This window comes from Lonchura striata, chromosome 2, assembly GCF_046129695.1.
Source record: "Lonchura striata isolate bLonStr1 chromosome 2, bLonStr1.mat, whole genome shotgun sequence".
Taxonomy (NCBI): Eukaryota; Metazoa; Chordata; class Aves; order Passeriformes; family Estrildidae; genus Lonchura; species Lonchura striata.
The window spans coordinates 4,029,230-4,053,601 of record NC_134604.1 but is presented as its reverse complement, the minus strand read 5'-3'; the positions used below and the strand labels follow the sequence as shown (position 1 = coordinate 4,053,601).

At 41.9% G+C, this 24,372-nt stretch overlaps 1 long non-coding RNA gene across 1 annotated transcript; it reads right to left on the bottom strand.

The window, feature by feature from the left end:
- Positions 1-423: 423 nt before the first annotated feature.
- LOC144248934 (uncharacterized) lies at positions 424-24,343 on the bottom strand. The gene is made up of 3 exons (XR_013342120.1): positions 23,804-24,343; positions 14,822-15,051; positions 424-440 (listed from the first exon to the last, which is right to left on the bottom strand). It is a non-coding gene; the product is annotated as an uncharacterized LOC144248934 (long non-coding RNA).
- Positions 24,344-24,372: the final 29 nt, after the last annotated feature.

The window sequence follows — 24,372 nt, the reverse complement described above, 5'->3', positions numbered from 1 at the left end:
TAATCTCACTTTTCTGGAGAAGTGTTAGCTTTGTAGACCTACATTTTCTCAAGAAAGTCACATTTAAAAAGCTGACTTCATGGTGGGAAAGCAAGGCACAAAAACTCAAATTAATATAATTTGTGGTTAACATATGACTACCAGCTCCCCAGCTGGGGACCTCATATATGCACACAATGGCCAACTACCTTGGTCAGAAACTGAAAACCTGTGTGACCTACCAGCTTCCTCTTCTCTGCATTCTGAGAACAAACTTTACAAAAACAGTGGTCCTGCATTATATGCAAGTGATGGGAAGTAATAAGCATGCTTTGGTTTTGGACACTGACTTGTCATGATGAAGCAAAGGTTGAGCACAAATGGTTTCCAACACCCATGCAAGGCTCTGCTTCTCCAGTGTGGTTTCTTTTCTTTCGTAGAGGTGCCATGGAGCTCTAAGCCTAAAAATGAGAAATGAAACACAAACCAGAGATAAATCAGAAGAGTTAAAGTATTCTGGCTGACCTCAAATTACAGAAGTGTTGCCAGGAAGCAAGCACAGGATATAATTGAACAAAACAAGATCAAAACTCTCTCCCCAGGATCCTGAAGAGCTTCACGCTTTTTTGCAACTGTCTTCCAAGGGTGTAGCCCTTGCTGAAGTTCAGATTTCCACTGATGAGTGCAAGCTGACCAGTACTCAGTGAGAGATGTTAATTGGGCCAGGTGGATGTACAAGACTTCCTTTCCTCATCTTCTGAAGGTTTGCAGCACTTGCCTGTTGCCAAAAGGATATCTGGTATCAGAATTAGCACTGCAGCATCTGTTACCAGCACAGCAAGCCCTGGAAATTTCTTTGCTTAGCAAAAACGTAAAGAAACATAAGACATCCCTGAAGTTGCTTTTGCAAAACATTTCTCAGCATGTTTTCCAGAAAAAGCACCCATTTCACAACTAGGAAATGTGACTGCTAACTGCTTGGAAATCAAACAATTCCTGGCTAACAGTTCCAATAATGAAAGGATACTGCCTTCCCAAAAGTCACATGCAGACGTTTTTAACTAAATATGCTCTTTGTAAAGAGCAGCCCACCTAGGATTCTGTTTAACATCATAGGAGATATCACTTGGATGGAACACTATGCATGTTAACTAGGGCCAGGTTTGAAGGTACACTGGGTTGCTCAGGGCTGGGTACTTTTTACCATTCCTGTCTGCACAATGAATGGAGTGACGTTATGACTGCAGAGTAAAAGGCAAAAGAATCAATACTGGGAAGGACAGAATGGTCCAGGAAAATGATTCAGGACAAGATCATTCAGGACAAGACTGAAGCCACCTTCAGCCTTTCACTAACTAATTTCTAAAGATCTTTAGTGATGATTTTGGTCATTCAAAACCATGTATGCCAGAATCTTATCATCACTACCAACAGAGACTTCTCCTATATGTTTATCCTGAAAATCTTTTCACAAACTTAAAGCCGTTACTTTATACTCTGTTTGAAGCAGACACAGAGAACATTTATTCTCATCCTCTTTACAGGTTTGCATTTATATTTGAAGACCTCACATCTCATAGTAGCCTCATGACCTCAAGTCTTTCAGGTCCTTCCTCCAACTAGCAGTCTTACTTGCTGTTCTCTCTGCTCTTCCAAATTGGTTGACATATTTCTTGAAGCCCAATGCCTGAAAAGTTGGACCCACTGCCTTCTAAGATCCTATTTCTCTGAATCAGCAAATACAATTCTCAAAAAATTCCTTAGTTTCTTTACAGGGAAGAAGAAAATCTAGTAGTGCCCTGTGCTAGGCAAAAGGTTGGGCAGTCATAATTCTGGAAACACCATGATTTTTTCAGAAAATGTACAGGTGCTATGTAATAGATGTTCACCCTAATACTATAAAAGCAATTTTAAGCCCATAATATTGAGGGAAACACGGATCGTGAAAATGCTTTCTACAGCTAGAAATTAATTTTCAAATTTTATGCATTTTGCCAGGATTTGTGACAATCCTGGGCCCACCAACACCTACTTCAAAGACTGTGGAAAGATGAGCTAGGAAACTTCCTTCTTCCTTTCCCTTTCCCTTTCCCTTTCCTTTCCTTTCCTTTCCTTTCCTTTCCTTTCCTTTCCTTTCCTTTCCTTTCCTTTCCTTTCCTTTCCTTTCCTTTCCTTTCCTTTCCTTTCCTTTCCTTTCCTTTCCTTTCCTTTCCTTTCCTTTCCTTTCCTTTCCTTTCCTTTCCTTTCCTTTCCTTTCCTTTCCTTTCCTTTCCCTTCCCTACAAGCTCTGTGGTTTGGGACCATAAGAACTCTCTGCAAACCCCATCCCAACAAAGGTGATTGAGCCACATGCTTTGACATGGATCCTGAAGACAGACTTCTGAGAAATTTCACTTAGAATTTTGAAAACTTATCTAAACCTAGATATACAGGGTACAGAAGCAGTGTTATGTGTCCAGAGAGAAAATCCCACAACACTGTTGGAGTTTCAGGGTTAAACATCTTACCTCTGAGCAGTTTACAGAAGCTCATCAATGCTGGGGAGTCTACACTGCCTGACTGGACACTGCAGCAGCCACAGCCACTTGGTAGGTGTGATGGAGATGGCTCTTGTCCCCTTGGTCCAAAACAACCACTGTCAGTAGACAGAGCACTTCTTTGCCAAAACTGGGTGAGGAGCATAGCACCTAACCCATCAAGACTCCCTGCTGCTGGGATCACAGCCTGTAAGGTGTCATTCTGTCCATAATAATGAATTTCCTCTCCGTGTCCCCCAGGAGCATGTCATTCATCTGTGGTTTGAACAGATAGACAGCAGACCCCACTTGAAGGCTGATGCTTTCTCCCCATCTCCAGAGAGGTGTCCCCAGTGTCTGCTCCTGGCTGGGATGTAGGACAAATCCTGGTGCTGGATTCTCTGCTACTCTGAACCAGCCCTGGCCCTACTGCATTCTGACACAGGCAGAGAAATCACCACTCCACTGCTGTTAGATACGCTCCATTTTCTCTTGTGGGGGGTGATAAAGGATCTAAATAAAAAAAGACAAAGTAATCTCCTGTTTTTACTTTATCTGATTACTGTAGAAGATAAGGTGGAAAGTACCAGGCTTTCAAAGCATACAATTCCCTTTCATTTTCTACTTGCAGGGAATTTTTAGATGAATGTGTCAAAGCATCCTACTTCCTCTGGGAAATGTTTTATGTAAATAAAAGCCTGATAACCTGAATTTGCCTGCAGGAAAAAAAAAAAACAAAAAACCAAACAAACTCTAGAGTTTACACTTGAAATTTTTTCAATGTACCAAAATTGTACAGATAAAACGACTCGAGCAGTTCCCACAGATGGGGGATTTAGTGGACTCACCTGCATTTGTTCTTGCAACAGATGTCAACATTCAAGTTCACCTTCCTAATCTAACAGTTATTCCCAAATAGTTAAGTGATGGCAAAGTCTCACAAAAACAGTGGAGGCTACAGAAGAGAGAGATCTCAAATACCAAGGAAGGCTACACGGGGTGGGGGTAGCCTACACCAGGACATTTTTGCCCAGTGTATGCCAGAATTTTATCTGTCTGTTGCTATGGGTGAATGGCTGGTAGCACACCCATAGTCAGGCTGACCACATCAAGGTGTTCAAGCCTGGAGGGTGTTATTCCACCCAGCCCACTAGCACCAAGAAAAAAAAACAAAACCCCTGCAGTCTTTCCATCATCTCCACTTCAGTGCTGGCCAAAGCCTGCAGAACTCTCCTCCTAACTTCACTTGAGTGCATCAGAGCACAGGCACAACCCCTCTACACTCAACAGCCCTCAAATTAATTTCCTCCTTTCCAACTGCTGCAAAAAACATCCACAAGGATGAATGAAGGCAGGTCTAAGACTGAGATTTGTTCACCTGATCTGTATGCTGGGTCTGATGTCCTTGGGGTCTAGATCCAGGACTGAAGATCCTCAACTCATGCGAGTGTCCTGCTACACCTACAGACAAAAACTGAGCAGGAAGAAAAGCTGCCATCAACCACAGCAGAAAGTACCTGTCTCAGCCCTTCAAAGACAGAGGGTTGGAAGCAGCTGAAGCTACAGGGCTGATCTCAGGAGCTCAAAGCAGAGAGCAGGTAACACAAGGAAGGTCCCAGTGCAAGAGCTGGCACCCAGCGCTCTGCAGTGCAGGAGAACAGAGCTGCTGCCTTCCTCCCTAACATCAAGGTGGCAGAAAAAGGAAATCCAACATTTGTGTGCATAAAATATTTCAGGCCACATCATAGGTGTCCTCTGATCCCTGTGGCATCTGAAGCAAGATACCAGATTTCTAGGTAAACAAGGAAAGGTAGGGTGCTGCCTTCCCCTTCAGAGTAGGTCATTACAGGGTCTAACATTAGTTTCCGTATCAAATGAAATAAGTATAAATGTTAGTGGTAGCAAGAGGTTCAATCAAGTTTTCTGCTGCACAGAAAAAATTGATTCTGCTTGTCCTGAGCATTTTCTGGTATAAGCACCTTCTGAGGGTACTCAGTAAATGGAGCAAAAGGAAGAAAATTAATAATAATAGAAAAGAGTATTTTCTCAGTTTCATATTTGTCTAAGCAGAGAGCATTTGAGGGTAGCAGACATACCATCCAGGCTGTTGCATCCAGAATTAACCTCTTTCCATCATAAAACTTTCTTAAAATATGTGGAGGGCAAGAATGTTAAATTCCATGGCATGATTTACTGTGAGACCAAGTCTGTTAAAATCACTGAAAGACAACCATTAGAAACCCTCATCCACCACTGTAGAGAGTAAAGGAAAACTGAAGACTAAATCCTGAACTACTACTTCTCCCCTTCTTCCTTAGCTAAAGCCAGGGTTGCTGAAAGAAGCATCAAAGAGAGATGTCTGTGAAGTCAGGAGAACAGCTGGTCAGCCATTTAGGATAATCTCTCTTGCATGAATTGCAGAAATAAAGGAGGGTAGACAAGGAAGGAAAGGAATTTTACTCAAATATCACCCAGGAGATCAGTACAAGCACGGAAAGAGCAGCTGTGTTAGTTGAACACAACCTGGTTTTTAGAGGGGGTGGAGAAAAAGCCACAGAAGCTGCTTCTGAGAGAGAAGCTCCTCAAAACTTCTAGAATGTCCAGCAGAGCCAGACCCTGAAGGCTCTGACAATGGACATGTAGGCTGGCCCAATCAGAGAAGTTAGTACTGCCTCTGTGATCACATATTTAAGAACAAAAAACCATTTCTTTTTCTAAACATTTTTTTTTTGCTAGCTGCTCCTTTTCGTAAAAAGCTGTACCTTTGCTTACTAGTTGCACAGGGTTAGATTTTCTTTACATTTTAATAATTTTTGGGTTTTTTTTGCTGTTCTGAAGTAGTAGATACACTCTCTAGTAGCTTAGTCTGTTTCTAAAATACAGATGGAGTTTAAAAAAATTGTTTTAAAAATTGTCTATTATCATATATACTCCCAGCATCACTTGGATGCCATTACTACCCCAATCATTCCATTATAGTTACCATGGAGAAAATTGCACATACTGAGATGCTATCTTGACCTTTGGGTATTTTTCTTTCTTACAGAGCTTCATTCATTGGTGAGGGAAACTGGGACATCCACATTCCTACAGAAAAAGGGTGGCAGACAGTCAGAAACAGTCATTTAACTTTGCTATCAGCCAAGCTAAAAATACTCATCCCCAAATACAATCCACACATTGCATTTGGGCCCCCTTAGCTTATGCCTGCTGCTTGTTAGGAAGCAAAGGCAGCAGTGTTTTATGGGGCCCCCTTAGGCAGTGTCCCTGAGGTTAAGGATAGGTAAAGCTCACAGGAAGATTTGGGAGCTCTCATTAGGTTATCTGATCTGGCACACAGCTCTGGTGAAAGTTTTGATTTCTTCCAAACCCACTCAAACCCCACAGAAACAAGTGGAACTGTCTACACTGACAGTACACAAGAGGCAGTCTTGGAGCAGATGGGAGCAATTGGCGCCTGGCAAGTCTTCCAGAAAAACCCAGATCTAAATGACAAAGTTCTGGTTTTCTTCTTAAAACTGATTGACTGTGTTGTGGCCCTCTCCAGAGCAGAAATTCTATGATAAGGAGAAATAAACAATCTTAGCTCCTTCTGAGACTGTCCAGAGCTTGCAAGATTTTTTGAAATAATGAGCAGGCACAACACATCCTTTTGGATGCCAAACAGAGGGTTTAATGTCCTTCCTTTAAGAAAAAAAATTCCTACCATGTCATCTTGTTTTCCCTGACTTTATTGCAAATGCAGATTTGTTCCTGGCAGAAGGTTATGTTTGTAGTAGATGAAGGACTTTTACCAGGGTTTGACAACACAGAGAGCAATAACCTATAATTTTCATCGACACATAGGTGTCTGTGCCACTTCATAATTTCTTTGCTATGTGTAGGCCACAGGCTCAGTCTCTGTCAACAGCCACAAAAAGAAAAGGGAAGTGCAGAAGGGCAAGTGGCCCCAGCAAGGCAGGAAGGGGTCAGCATGGGTCACAGTCACATCCCAACCTCTGGAATTCTGTTTGGGCTGCCAATGTGCCAAACTGGCTCCAGCCACTTTAGGAGGGGGGGAAAGGTTTGAAATGTATGAGGTGTATGAAAACAGCTATTTTATCTAAAGAAACACAAAAGGTGTTTGACACCTCTGCTCAATAGTTTACACTGCAGTTCAGGTCAGTGGTACATACCTGTAATGTTTAATGCAGTCATCTTAAATGATCCCTTTACTTTTTTTCTATAGGAAAGCTTTACAAAGTTTGTCTCCTAAAGTTCCCCTAGAATGTTGATGGAAATGTTCAGAAAAAAAAAAAAAACCCAACAATAAAAATACATTTTTTTCAGATAGGTTCTTTTGATTTTAAAAGAATAAAACACATTTCTGTAAGACTGTAAAATTTAATTTCCTCTATGTCTGAACAGGTGGTTTATTCTCTTAATTTGAAAAAAATGCAGGTTTAATTCATGTGTGGCTTGCTTTGACTCCTCCAGAAATCAGCTAGCTTGTTACCAAATCAGAATTGGTTGTCTGGGTTAAGAAATGACAGGATGAATTAAGCAGTTCTCTTCTGACAGTCACAGAAATCTGCCATCTTTATGCTGCCATCACTGTAAAATCATTGCCTATCCCCATGATGATTCCTATTCCTTTAAAAAGAGAAGAAAAAGGTGGGAAGCTCTTACAACTCCTTGCAGGTTACTAATTTCCTGACCTCTGCCAAGGCCCACCACCCAGCACCCCCAGGTGTGACTCCTGATACTCTGCGTATCCATGCCCTCGTCTTCTTCAGAAAAGATGAGAAGAACACAGGAAGAGATGGGGCTCTGAGACACAGACCACTCAGAGCAGCTGGCCCAGAGAGAAGATAACACCTTTCACAAGAGAAGCAGCACCCTCTGCCTCTTCCTCTCTGCTGTAGCTGATAAGGAAGGGACAGTAACAACTCTGGAGCCTGGCATTCTATTGCTAACCTGCTGCAAGCCAAAGATACCAGGCTGTACATTTGCACTGGCAGATCTTTCTCCAATTAATATTCTGCTTCTCCAGCCCTCTAGCAGACCAGTTAGAGGGTACAAGTTACTGCAAACATGGACTAGTCCCTCTTTTTACTAAATCCTGGAAATGGAAGGCTGCTGGTTTGACAGCTATGTAAATAGAAGTAAATTTACAAATTGTTTAAATAAATACTTGATGACAGTGTACAGTAATGGCACGACAGTTACCAGTTGTAGAGACAGGTACATGCTTATAGCTAACTTTGGCAAAACACTGATATTCATGGATTTGTCTCCTCCTAGGGACCTATTTAAATGCAGACATTCTCTGGAGTTTCCTGTAAGCTATCAATTTGACAATCTTTCCTGGAATATTTGTTTAATAATAGCAGCCCCATATTAATTGAGGCTATTTTTCCTTTACTTTTGTTGGAGAACTGAATGTAACTGCCCAAATTAGACACTGATGTCCTTGGGAATAAGGATGTAGAACTTCCTGGACAAAAAATAATAGAACAGTATAGTTTAGCTGGAAGGGATCTACAATGACCATCTAATCAAACTGCCTGACCAAGTCAGGGCTCATTTTAAAATAGTGTTAAAGACATTTCCCCAAATGCCTCAAACACTGCCAGGTTTGGGGCACTGACCACCGCTCTAGGGAACCTGTTGCAGAGTTTGACCTCTTCCTCAGTAAAGAAGTACTTCCTAATGTCCACTCTACATCTCTCCTGGAGCAGCTTTCAACCACTGTCCTGTGACTGGATATAAAGGAGAAGAGATCCCTCTCTCCCCTCCGTCTCCATTCCAGGTGCAGAATGTGGCCTTTGGAATTGTAAATTTTGTCCCATTAATCATTGCCTGATGCTCCAATCTATCTAGATCCTCTGCAATGCCTCTTCTCCCTTGAGAGAGCCAGTGGCATTATCACCAGCAGAACTGCTATTGGCTCATTCATTTCCTGCATCCAGACCATTGATAAGTACAATGAAGAATCAGATCACAGTTAAATACAATAAAGAGAACTGGACCTAGAGCTGAGCCTAGAGGAGCATTGCTATGACCAGTCACCAGCCAGATGTAGTGCCATTCTCTACAGCCCTTGGACCTTGCTGATCAGATCATCACCCGACACATCACAAACCTGCCCATCCCACAGCTGGACAGCTTGTCCAAAAGGATGCCATGAGGGACAGTATCAAAACCCTCACTAAAATCTATAAAGACTACGTCCATCGCCTTTACTTCATCCACTAGGTGGGTAACCTCACTGAAAGATACCAAATTATTCAACAGGACTTTCCCTTTGTGAACCCATGTTGACTGTGCCTGATTCTTTAAATGACTTTAAATGACTAAATTGTTCTTTAAATGACTTTCAATAGCATGCAGCATGGTCTTCTCCATAATTTTTCCAGGTACTAAGGTCTGTACTTTCCTAAGTCTTCACTCGTATCCTTCTTTTAAACTGGAATAACACTGTCTAGCTTCCAGTCAGAGGGGACCTCCCCAGACTCCCAAGATTTCTGGGAGATCGAGAAGAGTCCTGTCATAACATACTCACTCCCTTCAGAACTCTGGGATGACTTCCATCACGCCTCATGGGCTTAAGAACATTCAATTAAGGCAACTGATTCCTTGCAATTTCAGTGTCCACAAATGAAAAGTCACTGTTCCTACAGCCATGGTCCTCTGACTCAGGGGACCGGGCAACCCAAAGTCTATCATTAGGGTCTGAGGTAAAAAAATACATTGAATGCTTTCCCTTTTTCTTCATTCCTATTTATCAGGCGGTCATCTTCAATAAGTAGTGGTTCAATGTTTTCCTGAGACTTCCTTGCTCTACTAATATACTTTTAAAAGCCCATTTTGTCCTCTGACCTAACACTGGCCAGTTTCGACTCTATATCGTCTTTGCCCTTACATGTCTTCTCCCTGCATGTACAAACTAGAGCTCTGTAATCTTCCTGTGAAGCCTGACCTTGCTTCCAGAGATTGTGCCATTTCTTTTGCCTCTCTGAGCTCCATGTTTGGCTGAGCTGGTCTCCCTCCCTGCTTATTTTACTTACAACACAGGGGATTTGTCTGCTCCTGTGCCTCTAAAAGGAGTTGTAGAAAACTGACCAGCACTTGTGGACCTCCAAGCCCACAAAAGCAGATTCCCAGAGGACTCTGCTAAATAGCTCCCTGAATAGCTTAAAGTTTGCTTGCCTGAAGCCCAGGGTAGAAATTCTGATGTCTTTTTTTCTAATTAGAGTGACAATTTTAAACAATGTGATCATTGTGGCCAAGACAGTCACCGACAGCCACATCCCCCTTGAGTCCTCCTTTAGTCACGAATAACAAGTCCAGGATGTAATCTTTCCTAGCTGACTCACTGAAATAGGATCAAGAAGTTACCTTCAACAAACCACTGGAATTTCCCAGACTTGCTTGTCAAACAGGATGGTATTCCCAGCTGATGTCTGGGAAGTTGACATCTCCTATAAGGACAAAGGCTGCTGATCCAGATATTTCTCTTGCCTATAGAATAACTCATTAGTCCTATCATTCTGCCTGGGCCACCCATAGTAGACACCCACTACAACATTTATTTTGTTTTCCATCCCTACCATTCCTCATCCAGAAGATCCCAAACACATAATTTCCAACTGTAAGGATTCCCTCACACACAGTGCAACTCCTCCACTGCACGTGCCCTGCTCATCCCACCACATCTAACTAACACCAGTGCCATCACAGCACTGGGAGCAGCCCAGTGCTTCAAGTTCATTCTATTTGTTTCTCATACATTGGTGGCCAAGCATTTCAGATGAATAAAATAAGTGTTTTGGCGAACAGCAAAACCTAAGGACTGGTGTTTCAATCATATCCTACAGGATGGCAGGGCAGGATTCAAAGTCACAATGTGACCCTGAATAACAGAAGTGCTTTATGCACATGCATAAAACACCCCCTATTTTATATTAATGAGTAAAAGTGAGCAGTTCAGTGCTAGCTCCCATCAAAAACTCGTGAGGAGGGTACCACTGACTGAGGTGGAGGATCAATTTGCCTTGACTGGCAACTGAGGGTTGCTGTGACACAGTTACCACACACCTCTAACTCTCCCTTCTTGCACCTCTGCCTCGCTCATGGGACCTAACAAGGTGCCATCCACCTTACCCTGCAAAAGGCTTTCCAAAAATCTGAGAATAACTGTGCTGTGCAGGAGCTTCGTATGAGGGAAGGGACTAGACCTAGTCAGATTCATTATCCCTAGAAAGAGGGATTTTCCACTGGTTTCTAACATCCAGTCACTGTTCAGAGGCATCCCAGGGCATTGGTAAAATGAGTTAACAGAGTACACATGGCATTGACGCTGCTCCAGGACTTCAGCACAGCTGCACTTAAGTAAGTGAAGGCAGAATGTGATACTAGGTCTGAAAGCATTGCCCCTAGCTTCCTAAAAACTGATTTATAATTAATTATTTCCCAGAATGAATGTCATGAGTACTGGTACAAAGCATTTCCTCCTTAATCTTCACAGCTTTTCAATTGTTCTCACTTTAAAAAGAAAATGGCAAAACATCTACATACCGGCCAAAAAAAAACCCCAAAAAACCCCCCCAAAAAAACCAAAACCAAAAACCCAAAACCAAACCAAAACCAAACTGGAAAAAATAACAAGGAAAGTTACAATTTATGACATTTAATCAGAGCTTCTCCATTCTGCAAGTGAAATGCTTTAATCCCATGTTTTTTTCTCTGATGTGTAGTGAGTTATTCCAAAAAAAGTCACTTGTGAAATACTAGGGTGTACAGTCTGCACTAGTTTCCTTCATAATTATCTTTTCATCATGTTTTCAGTAACATATTCTTGAAAAAATGGGGCTCCCTCACAATTTTTGGTCTTTTATTGTTAAAATAAATATTAAAATATTTGATATTTTAAATATTTAATATTGTAAAAATATTGTAATTTTAAAAATAAATCCTCATCTAAAGGGTTGATGGCACACACTGGACTGATCACAACACTCACATCATGTTTGTCCATGGCTGAAAATCTATGGCATGAAGTCGTCCTTTGACCCAAGTCTCCACACCTTTCTTCAGCACTAAGGGAATGTTTCCATTACAACCACACCAGCCTGAAACCCACCAATAAAGATCTGCAGGCATCTGAGCAACACCTCCAAATTGCATGCAATCAAGCCAAAATATACACAGCTGGCTTACTCTCACTGCACTGTGTGTGGCCCTACAGGACAACAAAAACAGTAGCAAGTGAACAGTCAAAAGGGCCAACAAATTATGAAGTTAAAAAAAAAAAAAATAGAGAATGTGGGTAGTGAAAAAAGTTAAGGCACGAGAACAGAGAATATACAGGATGGGGACAGAGAAAACCTGTCTGTGAATCAGAATCATGAAAGTAACAATATAAGTTCCTTTCCTACCCACATCAGTGACCTGCTCTGTCTCTCACTCCCCCTCCCCTCCTAATCACTTCTTGTAACCTAAAACTCACAGATGCACATTCTATTCCCCTTGGCAATTTTCAGATACCTTTTATGGATTAAAGTAGTGAAGGCTACAAAATAAGAAAATAGCTCAGGAAGCAACCCATATCCACAAGTACATCTGTCATCTGCCCTTCCTCAGCACTCTGCTCATAGGAAATTAGTGGTAGCCACTAGAAACCTCTAGGAAAAACAAAGGATGAGTGCTAACCATTTCAAAAGTTTTGCTGCAAGACTGAGATGTTTCAGCCCTTCCAGTCTCTCTCTGGGCTGGGTCATTGTATCAACAGCACAGATCACAGGCAACAAAGCAAACTTGTGGTTGCACCCCTTCCTGCACAACTGCTTGGGCAGGGAAAAAGATATGCTGTGAAGAAAGCAATCTAAACTTTCTCAGGATGTGGAAAAGCCAAGGTGTTGCTGGAAGCTAAAGCCCTGGAGACTATGGATGAGAAAGAAAACACACACTCAAAATCAGGATTTAGTGAAAAATTGTGATTACTACTCCCACGGGACAAAACAATTTTTCATCTAAGTAAGGGCAGAAAAGTGTAATTCTTAGTACTTTTCTACACTACATTGCTTCATCATATGGAGAACAAGTAACATGAGAAAAATTCTAAATCTCCACATTAATACCATTTTTTTTTTCCCCAGCCTGAACTAATTGGATTTAAACAACTGGGTTATAATCACATTTCTTTCTTTTAGTATTGTGTTTTCTATTGTCATATATTTTTCTCCCAGGTGACTCAGTGGTCTGAGTATTTCTCTAATGCCTACTAGGAAAGATTATGTAGTAGCAAAACCAGATATTTTCCTTCTGGAATGTTGGAACTCAAAATGTCTCTCAGACATTTTTAGAGGTTCCAGGCCTTGGTCAGAAGCATTTTAGACCCTGGCAGGCAGCTGCAAACAGCTGTGATTTTGAGTTTGAGCCATGGAATGAGTTACCAACTTTGGAGGTGGAACAAGCAGTCACAAAAGGTTAGATAGTATAGTAAAGGTAGTTACAAAACAGAGGGGAAAATTTTTTAGTATTGTACAGGGGGGTTTTAGCACCTGTCCAGGGGGGTTTTTACTTTGTCCATGGGGGTCAGAAGTTCTAAGATGGAGGAAAATGGGCTGATCCTGTTCTTCCTCTTTCTTCTTCCTTGCCTCCATGTTCTTGGTGATGCTGGCACTTATGTATTGGTTTAGAGTAGAAAAGCACTTTGTAATATAGGTAGTAGGTATTGGGGGAAAACAATAAACATGTAATACGTAATATATCATATAAAAGATAGCAGCAGCCCTGGGCAGGGAGAGAAGAAGAAGACAGCAGACAGAGAGGATGTCAGGGTGTGTGTGTGCCTCTACCCAGGCCGCTGATAAAACAGCTGCAGCCCGAGAAGAAAATCTTTTAGATAACTCACAATAAACTACCTTGAGACTGAACAGTTTTTCTTTGGAAGCACGGGTTGGAGAAGAAATTTCACCACCATATGGGACCCCAGAGCAAGGCTGGGGTTCCCACACTGGAAGACAAGATATCCTGGAGAACCTGGACTCAATGTGTTGCAGCATGGCAGGGTGGTAGAAATGCTGCAACCTTCTTTGCAACGTCTCCTTCAGAAGTCACTCAAGAGTAAGGCCACCAGAGCAGCCATTTCAAGTCCATACACACACACACCAGATAGCTCAGAGGAGGGAGGGCAGGAAGGGTCTATTCATGAGATATTCCAGCGAGGGTTTATTGCATCCAGCACGCCAAAGGGACCAGAGATAAAAGCCCAAACCGTGTGGTCTGCGCGACTTGAGTATGGGGTCAGTGACCAATGGCCTGAGCGCACAGGGGTGGGCAAAGGGCAGCAACCCATAGGGGGGATGAGGGATGAATATTTGGGGTGGGCAGTGTCAACTGGCCAGTGGGGGAGGCAATCTAATGTAGGTTGGCAGTAGTGCTGCAGAGCACCATGGGTTGAGTCTTCTCTATCAGCCGAGGTGGGGAAAACTCTGTGATACAGTCCTCGCTGAGGGGAAGGAGTCAGAGGATTCCACATCAGTGCACCTAGAGAGCACTGCTGGAAGCAAGAACCTGCCTGCAAGGACACAACAAGCTGGGAACAGGATACACACAGGCCCTTTACTTCTGTCACCTGTTTCCTCTTTCTAGAATGTGAAGACTCCTAGCTTAAATACTAACTAAACCCTACTTTTTTTTTTTTTTTTCGAATTTACAAGTCATTCTGTTTATCAGTGGAAGCTCTTGTCTAGTAAATAGAGCTACTTGAAGTCAAAGCTGCAGTCATCTCAGGATTTTATCACAGAAGTTGGTAAGCAGCACAGTAAAGTAGTAGTTGCATGTAGGTATTTTCATATTAAACCAGAAGGCAATATAAGACTACATGTACCCCAAGAAAGAATCTGGAGTATTCTTTAGTTTTTTCTGCAAGAATAAACCCCAAACATCTATATTTCCACATATTTCTATTTCATTCTATTATCTAGAACTAATGACATATCTAGAACTAAAGTCATATAAACAGAAATTATCTCATACACATAAGAATTTGTGTGGGTCTGGTTTGGGGTGTTTTAGCACAGAAGCCATCACCAAAACAACCTGGAAATAGGTGAGTTCACACAGGCAGCAAAAATGAGAAGTCCTGTATCAGGTTCCTATGGGTGTAGACATTCCAGATGGGCTCTCCTCCTGTCCTTCAAATTGCAGCTGATCTCTGACTTGCACTCCCATCCAAATGTTCTCCATGAAAGAAAGAAGTGGCCTCCTTCAGTTCTTCTTCACAAAAGTAAACTCACTCTCCCCGTAATCCTCGTAATTCCCATAACTGTGTTCACTACCTGCTGCAGTTCCTCTCCTGCTCTACAGCCCAGTGCTGGTGGCACCCCAGGTCACACAGGGCAGGCTCAGAGTATCTCCTCTAACCAAGGGGTTTGGCTCCACCATCGTGTGTCTGTCAGTGCTCCATGTCTTGTGGAGGTTGCTCTTGGCTCTTCCTTTAAGACAATTCCTCTTCAAGTCAGGTAAGAGGCAATTCCATTTCCACATAGTTACTGGTTTGAGAATGCCACTGTGAAAAGAGATGAATATTTTTATGAATTCACATTTTTATTTTATATTTAACAAACCTCATTAATATTTATTGTGGGAATCCAGGGCTTCCCTCTGGCTGCTCTGGAAGGTCTGGGACCCTGGCAGGGGTCAGGAACCCCCCTGGACAGAGCCCCCAGAGACACTGCCTGTGCTCTCTGTCCATGGAAAAGAGTTTGCAATCTAACAGGATTAATTACCAGCTCTGAGTGTTTGATATCAGTAATAATTAAGTGTGGCATGGGTTTAAAAGTAAAATTTTAGGATTCTAGATTAGGAGTCCAAAGGGGACAAGATGGAGGAAATTGGGTGTGCCTTGTCCTTTTTCTCCTTCTTCATGCCCTCCATGTCTCACTGTGGTGTTGGCATTTTTCTGTTGGTTCAGGCTGGGGACACACTGTCCAACGTAGGTGACAGATATTGGCACGTTATTGTAAATGCAGCCCAGGGAGTTTCTGGTATTTAATGTTTGTCACATCCCACTGAGGGCAGAGCCCCACACGCTGCCCTGCAGGACAGAGCTGGGCAGGGCAGCAGAACATGTGAGAGATAAACAGAATAAACAACCTGGAAACCAGCACAGACCAATTATGGCTTCTGCTTTGGCAGGGGGCTGAGAGACAGAGACTTTCTGCAATCTCAGAATCATCAATACAAAAGATTCTGACAATTTATGAGTCTTTCATATACTTATAAATTCATTTTTATTCCATATTTTTATGAATCTCCTTTCCTGGTGGCTTTGTGAAACCTCTATCTCAGTGGTTCTAAAACCTCTACCTAGTGTCTCAGAAAAGCTTACTCAGTTTGTTATACATCCTAATCATTGCTCTCTATTTTCCCTCTACTGTAGTCTCTTATCTTCAACCAGAGCAGCAATTTAGAGTCTGAAGATGTAGAATTTTACACTATTTAGGTTTGTTCACAAACTATCTATCCTTAGCATAAAACAGTTCATAGCAATTTTTAAAATTAAAATCAAACATTAAGGAATATTTTAACTGAAAGACTTATTAAACCTTGAAATACTTCACTTGTAAAATATTTATTTATTCCACAAAAGGAACTTTCCACCATTTCAGTGGGGAAGGCAAAACCCCACAATTGTTTATATTTGCCCTATTTTTAGAAGCAAAAGTTGTGGCAGTGAAGATGATGAAGTAATATTTTCTTTTCTTGAGTCAACATTATTTACACAATAATTATAAATGTTGAATAAACTAATAATTTCAAAACCAGAATACACCATATATGTGTATGCCAGCAGACAAAAATATTTTCTAAACAGCTAAATCATACCAAATCTGAAATAAAACAGACAGTGTTTTAGAACAGAGTTATAAAAACAGACCAACTTCTCCAAATGTCTGTTCAGTGGAATTTGCTCTGAGAAACAGCTCAGAGTAAAGCCAATTACTTTCTCAAAAGGATACAAATGCTCTCAATTCTAAAACTCTCCCAGATATTTCGGCAGGAAAAGCTAACAAATGTGTACCAATACAACCACTTAGAAATACAAAATTCTAACTATTATGAAAGCTGTGCCTGCCCAAGCCCAGTCCATAATGGCATGGATTATACACACACCATCCAAACAGCCACTCTGTACCCAGTGCAAGCAAACAAAGCAAGGATATTAAATTGAGTCTTCTTGTGCAGCCCCAAGAGTGAACTTAAACCATGGATTTACAGCTAACGTTAAATAATTTGTCATATTATCCACATGATACAAATTAGGTTGATAGAAAGTAAGTTTATGCCTATTTTTTAGCGCTTAACCCCTCAAATTTTCAGACTTTAAAAAGGTCACAACGAACAGAGGAAGCAATTGTGTAGTTTCCAGGAACGTCTTCCCTTGTATATTAAAGCACCAACCTTTGAACTGATACAGAAAAGTTTGAGAAGGGAAGATCTTGAAGCAGAAACCTCATTTTAAACACAAGGGGAAAACATCCTGAGAATTGTTTCCAGGAAACAAAAAATCTCTTCCAGTTGATTGTCAGCTTTTTACATAAACCATTTGTGATTTCCAAATCTGATCTTTCTCAATGGCTCTATCTTCCCTGGTTTTAGCATAAAAAAATTTTCAGAGTGCCCATACAGTTTTCTAGAGTTAATTTTTACCCCTAGGTTCTTTCTCCTGGCTAGATTAACATGGAAAACTGTGTCAGAAGGGAGAGGGAAAATATCTGGGTTGCCAGCAGAGACACAATTCCTACTCCTATTGGGAATGAGATTATTCCCATAGATGGAAGTGCTACTTACATGACAAAAAATAAGGGCATAATAAGCCCTTTATATGGACTGTTAGGCACAACATTTATCCCACAGCAGAGAGTTTAATCTTCCCCAAATTTAGTATCAGATTAACATATCTCACAGAAATTTGGTCTGCAAAGTACAAATACAAATGTGTCTGAAGACTCAGAGCCCAGATCTCACATGATCCTGAACAGTCCCAAAAAGCACTTCAGAGGAAATCCAACTGGGAAACTGTGGCAAAAACCTCAGCCTTGATAGTTAGACAAGGCCATGCTGAGTAACCTCTGTAGCCTGATGCTGTTTGTCCATCACAGGCTTCATGCCACCTCTGCTCCCTTACTGATTTGTAGGGGACAGGACCATACTGGAGGGATTTCCTCCCAATGTTTCTCATTTTTGGTAGACCACCAAATAGCTCCTATGTAAGCCTTATGAACTCGTGTCTTTACTCTCCCTTGACACTGGGATTTCTGCTCTTCCAGGGAAAACTCAACTTTTGCCTAGGAAGCAGCCAAGCTACTCAAGGATATCTCCAATTTCAGTTTTTCAGTTGTTTATGTGGCCAGACTGCCACTGTTCAAACACTGCAGTTCTGACAGGCAGCCAAACCAAAACATGGCTGGGCACTGCAGGCAGAGCAACAAATCCTCTTTCCAGTAAAGCAAATGGGAAAAGGATCTCAGCTCATGATTACTACAAAAAATTGCAATAAGATTTATCCCCTCTGGTGCCCAAATCAGTTTAGAAGGACTCTCAGTTGCAAATTAGGAAGAGATGGGAGTATTGAGGGCAGTGGGAGAGGGGAACTGTTCACAATAGAAGAATCCTGGCCAACAGCACCCTTACCCTATTCAAGATAAATAAATTGTGACAAACTTCCTGAAAATTCTAAAATTAAAATATCAATCCCTGGAAGCACTATATCCTATGTATAAAAATATTCCTGAATAATTAATCTGAAATCTTACTATCAATTCAGGTGAAACAGAACACGTTTACCTTTGTTTGACTCAACTCCAATCCTATTCTACATAGACAACAGCACAAGTAGCTACCTGACTCCAGGTGCATCACTTGGAGACAGAGCAGGACACACAAACTCTCACCTCACCAGTCCATCCACTCTGCTGGGACACTCAGAGCTGCCAGGGAAACAAACAGCTTTCTCTCACCCCAAGTCTTCTAATCTCTCATTCCCAACATTATGCCTTCCACGCTGTCCAAGAAAGTATTCTCTTGTGTTTCCATCAAAGCCTAATGAGTTCTCCTAGTTGCTGCTCTCATCATGACAGATTACTTAGTCCAGAAAGGAAACAAGATTTACTAAGTGAATTTCAAAGTTATCACAGAATCACAGAATATTCTGAGTTGTGGGAAGGCACCCCACAAGGATCATCAAATCCAGCTCTCAAATTAATGGACCATATAGGTATTGAGCCCTCCACCTTGGCTTCACCAGCACCATGCTCTAAGTAACTGAGCCATCTTATCCCACATGTGACACGATAAAGGACACCAGAGAATACCAATATTTATCATCCCTAGATGGGATCAGTCAGCTGAAATAACCAATTGCTTAACAGAAATCAAATTTAAGGCATGCAACAGTGGTGAGAGTATGCCTTCCTTTCACTCCATGCTGAGACATCGACCACGTTGCCCAGCTCCCTAGTTGCACGTTTTCTTTTTCAGTATATTTTGATGGAACAATCATGCAGCCCAGCAAGGGAGGAGAACACATGTCAGTGGGCTCCACATGAGCTCCAGGCAGTGTGTGCCCAGGATCTGGGCTCTCTGGAGCTCCTGCAGACAGACAGACACACAGATGTCCCATCCACAGCAGGGACATTTTCCCTAAGTCTGTCTACTGGTGTCCATGTTGTCTTTCCTTGAGGGGCTGCTTCCAGGTTTGGAAACAAGGAGTTTTCACAGGAGTTTTCACTTTGTGGTTACTGTGAACAGGAAGATGAAAACACCTTCCAGTGATGAAAACTCGAGTACCAGAGAGGGAAAGGGAAAAATCAGATGGAGAGGGTATCCACATAAGCAAGAAAATAACATGCTTCAGGCCAAGTCCTTTGCAAAGAACAAGAATGATCAGGAAGGAACGCATCCAGGACCAAGAGGAACAATAAATCAGGGAAGCCTGAGCAGTGGAAGGGCAAAATCAGGAGGAAAGAAGTTGAAATCAAGATCACTTTAGGAGTGGATAAAATATAATACAAATCATTCCCTCATTGTGTGTTTCCTTATTAAATTACAGTAACAAACTCTTACAAAAACAATCTGTCTGATCAATACTTCATCAGCAAGGACCAACCTACTTAACCTCTGTTTTAAGTAAGAAGTGGGAAATTTTCTTTTGTCAGCCACTACACTCAATCTACATTGTTTTCCAGACTTAGACTGGTATTAATAAGGAAATGTGTCTCTTCCTTTTCCTCTAAGGAAACCCAGATTAGTGAGGCTGGGGCTGCAATCCTATTCTTTATTTCCCAGTTCTGCCTGTCCAGGTGGCCACACTTCCTTCTTGCAGGCAGAGTGACTCATAGCACCAAATTCCCTTTATTACCATCTCCCAGGATGCTCACTGAATATATGGTCATCAAAAGATGGTTATCAAAAAACAATCTAAGTGCTTTCAACTTGAAGCTGAAAGACTTTTAAGCCTTTCTGGATGAAAAAATACTGGTCATCAACATGAAAGTTCTTGTTCAGTGTGGATTCTGGCACTAACTTCAATCCATTTTAAGGAAAAAAAATCCAGACAAACCCCCACCATATATCCCCTTAGCTTCTAGCTTAGCTTCCTTCCCTGACATCTTGTTATGTAACAGACTTTGAGAGCAGCTGCCACCATGCCTTCAGAACAAAAAGCATTTAAGTTAGCAGAGCAGCAGCTGGGAGACACAGAAGTGAAGCAGGCAGCCACATGGTGTGACATGATATGGAAAAGTCACCCAGAAGCATCCCAAGTCTGCTTCTCAGACTTGAAAACTGGAGCAATGTGCAGAGGCAAAATTCATGGGTTGATGAAGGATAAGGAAAGGATAAAGGAAAAAACACAAGCATGCATTCACTATTTCAGAGGCAGGTGAAGCAGCTGCCTGACCTTGGGCTGGATGGTCAGTGTGGCAAGGCATTGGGAAAACACTCAAACCATCCAAGGCAAAAAGGAAAAGTCATTATCACAGTGTGATCAGAAGTGTTTTTTTTTTTTTTTTTAATTCTATCTTTTATAGGAACCAAGCCCTGCATATTGGTGATTTATAGACCCTCTCTGCATCACTGTGATTATGTTACCTCTCACAGACACTTTACCTTCCTGTCTCTTATGTCAGCACAATTTAGAGTAATGACATCCTTAAGCATGTCAGGGATAAAATAACACAAAGACAGGAGACATCTGTAGGAATTAAACAATGCACTGCGACTTGAAAACCAAAGCAAACGTTTTGACAAGTTCTAAGAAACAGGCTGTCAGCCAAGAAAGCAACCTTTTATGGATTTTGCAGTGACCTTGAGGTTTCCCTGAGGAAACATGCTGTTCTGCACGTTGTTTGCATTTTGTGAAGTTAAGGGTGGCCTATCTACTCTTTCTAAGGCCACTTAACTCTGCTACCACACCCCAGCCTGCACTGTTTGGCTCCTGCCCTGCTCTGTCAGCACAACCCACCGTGCAACTGGGGCTTAAGCAGCCCCTGAGCCAGCTGTGCCAGGAGCTCCTGGGTCAGGCAAACATCCCTTCTGCTCCTGTGCATGGCAAACATTGCTTTTCTTCCTGGGGAAATCACAGCTTGGGCAGCAGCACTGCTGGCTCACTGCTTTCTGATCTGAGAATCATAGAAGGGTTTGGATTGAAAGGGAGCTTTGAAGGCCATCCAGTCCAACCCCCCCTGCAAAGAGCAGGGACATCTTCCACTAGATCAGGTTGCTCAGACCCCATTCAGCCTTGAATGTTTCCAGGGATGGAGCATCCACCATCTCTCTTGGCAACCTGCTCTGGTGTTTTACCACTCTCATTGTAAAATACTTCTTCCTTACACATAATCTAAATTGACCCTCTTTTAGTTGAAAACTGTAATGCCAGCAACAAATTCCCAGGAGAAGGAACTACAGTCTCCCATCACTCAGGGTGAGTGAGGTATTGCAGAAACAAGACTTGCACCTTTGGCCAGCATCCAGGAGAAAGCTCTTCAGCAGCTATCACCAGCAACCATTTGTACCCTTGAGGAAATACAATGTTTATGTTGCAATCTCTGGAAATCACTGCCTATTGTATTTTACCAACAAATATAGCTCAGACAATGAGATCTAGTACACAATCCCATGGCACGCAGCTCCTCTAGGGATACAGTAGCATCGACACATCCTTTTAACTATATTCAAGTTTCTAATTACTACGCCTTTTAAGAAGAAAAGTGCAAGCTGCTGTCACGACAAACAAAAATTATTGTGGTTTCACAATTGATTTCAAAAGGCCACATGTATTAAAGAGTACCCTGGGTCACTGCTGCTTTTCCAGAGGAATTAGTCATACACCTAGAGTTCATGAATTATACTTCTCTCATTGGTTTCTAAAATCTCACAAGCACTGTGCTACAAATGAAGGGAATTATGTGGCCTTATGTTCAATTTGCTTTATTTGGCTTCTTTTCATCAAGGGAAATACAGAAAACAAGACAGACAATGTATCACTAGAGCATGTAACTTTAGATAAAAAATAATTAAGCAACAAGCATGGCACAGACAATAATTGCAAAAATATAGAATACACTGTTTTAATTGACTGAACTAAACTGCAGCTGCTGTGGTCAAAAATGCTTTTGTAAATTTATCTAAAAAGTTTAGTTCAAAACCTTCCTTTAAAAAGAAAAATTACCCCAAAACACCCTAGAAGCCCCATGAACTCCCATTTTATGTCCAGAAATAAAGCAAAGTATAAATTAAAACTACTAAAAAGCCCAGCTTACAATGATGCATTTCTGGTATCCCAAACAAATAATTAAAAAAAAAGGACCAGTCAGTGTTTTTGTTGGATCAGATTTTTTTTTTTTAATTAGAAAAAGTTAAATGTACAAATAAATAATTGATATTGAGCCTACAATAATAGAGCAAACATCACCCCTCATGTCCTCAGTAACACAAGCAGACAGACACACGAAAGTGTTTACCAAACTCTGGACAGGCCATGGCTCTAGAACCAGCAAAATACTTGTTCTGAACACTGAGTCCTAAGTTTTAAATCTCCATTGTTGATTTTTCAGCTTGACAGTCAGCACTCTTAGTAAACATATGACATAAAAGGCACAATCCAAAATGCTATGCACTCTGGTAAGAAGGAGTATTTCAGATGCACTAACATCCAAGCCAAAAGAAAAAAGAATACTGTAAGTGATCCTGATACAAACATTCAGACAGAAGGAAGACTGAGAAACACCTTAAACACTAGCACTCATCAGCTGAACAAAAAATCAGCAGAGGACCCCCTGCAGTCCTCTCATCTGTCTGTCCTGTCAGTAAAATGGGCCATAAGAAGGTGGACCCAGAGGTAGGCTTGTATTTAGTGATCTTTGCCATGTGGGGCAGGGGCAGAGCCCTGCAAAGGTGCTCAGATGCTGTCATGGTTTAACTCCAGCCAGCAGCTAAGCACCACTCAGCTACTTGCACAGTCCCCCAGGAGGGAAGGGGACAGTCAGAAAGGCAGCCTCATACTAACTTCTATTGAGAAATCAACTCTGTCCCAACCAAAACAAGCACAGAGGCAGAGGGCACCTGGAGCCTTCAACACCTCACAAAGATGAGGAGCTGCAGGGCAATGGCCAGGAGTGCTCAGCCCTCCTGAGCAGCCTCCTGCTGCCCAGCCAGAGGGGGTCAAGCACCTGGAACTTTAAGCCTGGAAATGACAAGATCAGCAGCTTGGGCTGGCAGTGATGAGCAACCTGGGATGGCGGGAGAGGAGCTCTACTCCAGCCTGGGAGAAGAGCAGAATTAGGTCTCAGCTCCTAAGAATAGTGCAATGTCTTTATCTGCTACCAAAGCAGGACAAACTCAGTTTCTGTAAGACCGCCAGCTGATATCATTGCAGCCACAGTAGTGACACAGGAGCTCAGCGTGTGACATCCTGCCCAGTGAGGTCCAGCCATGGAATAATGGCTTTTGGCCAGCAAAGCAGCTTATCTGTGTTTAAAAAGACACAATAAAAGTGGATGAAGACAGAGAAGACTACTCTGAACTCTGAATACTCTAAGATGAGCACAAAAACTATTGACAAAATCCATGCCTTTTGACAGCTCAGCAAGGAGTACGACAGGCACAAAGCTTCCACTACTGGCCTTTGTTACCATCTCCTCCTAACTTATATATTTAACCCCACCACACACATCCCCAGAAAACACAGAAGAAAACACTCTAGGATTAGAAAAAAGTGAAATAAAGTAAATTATTTCTATATTGTACAAATTACTTACAATTCTTCTTTCCAAACTGTGGCTGCTACCGCCTTTATTTAGTCACCTGCTTGGAGACCTATTGCTCTTCCCCAACAAATCCTGTGTGGTTTGAGTCCTGTGATTTTGAGTCCAGAAGGTCTTTCCAGACAGAGAAAAAGGAGTTGGAACAACTGGATAAGAGAAGAAAAACCAGGTAATAGGAAGAGGGCAATGAACTCAGAGTTCTTGCAAGTGAAATTGCAGACAGATGTTGGCAAAAAATTAAATCCTTCTCTACTGCAAGAGCAATTAGACACTGGATGAGAATCCTGGGAGAATCTGCAGAGCTTTTATCCATGGACATTTTCAAAACTCAACTGGAATAGCACAAATACATTTTGCCCAGGAGCAATACCAAGAGTGGCATGGGCAAAGAAGGCTTTTTCTGACACAATCTCCTCCTCTGACCAAGTGGTCCCTCCAGTTCTACATTTAAAGATTAAGGGCCTAGACCAGATAGCAAAGATCATTTCAGTGATCAATTCAGCTTCCAGATAGGACAGTATATATGATGTCTTCTTTTTTTGCTGCTTCTTTCCAGCCAGTCA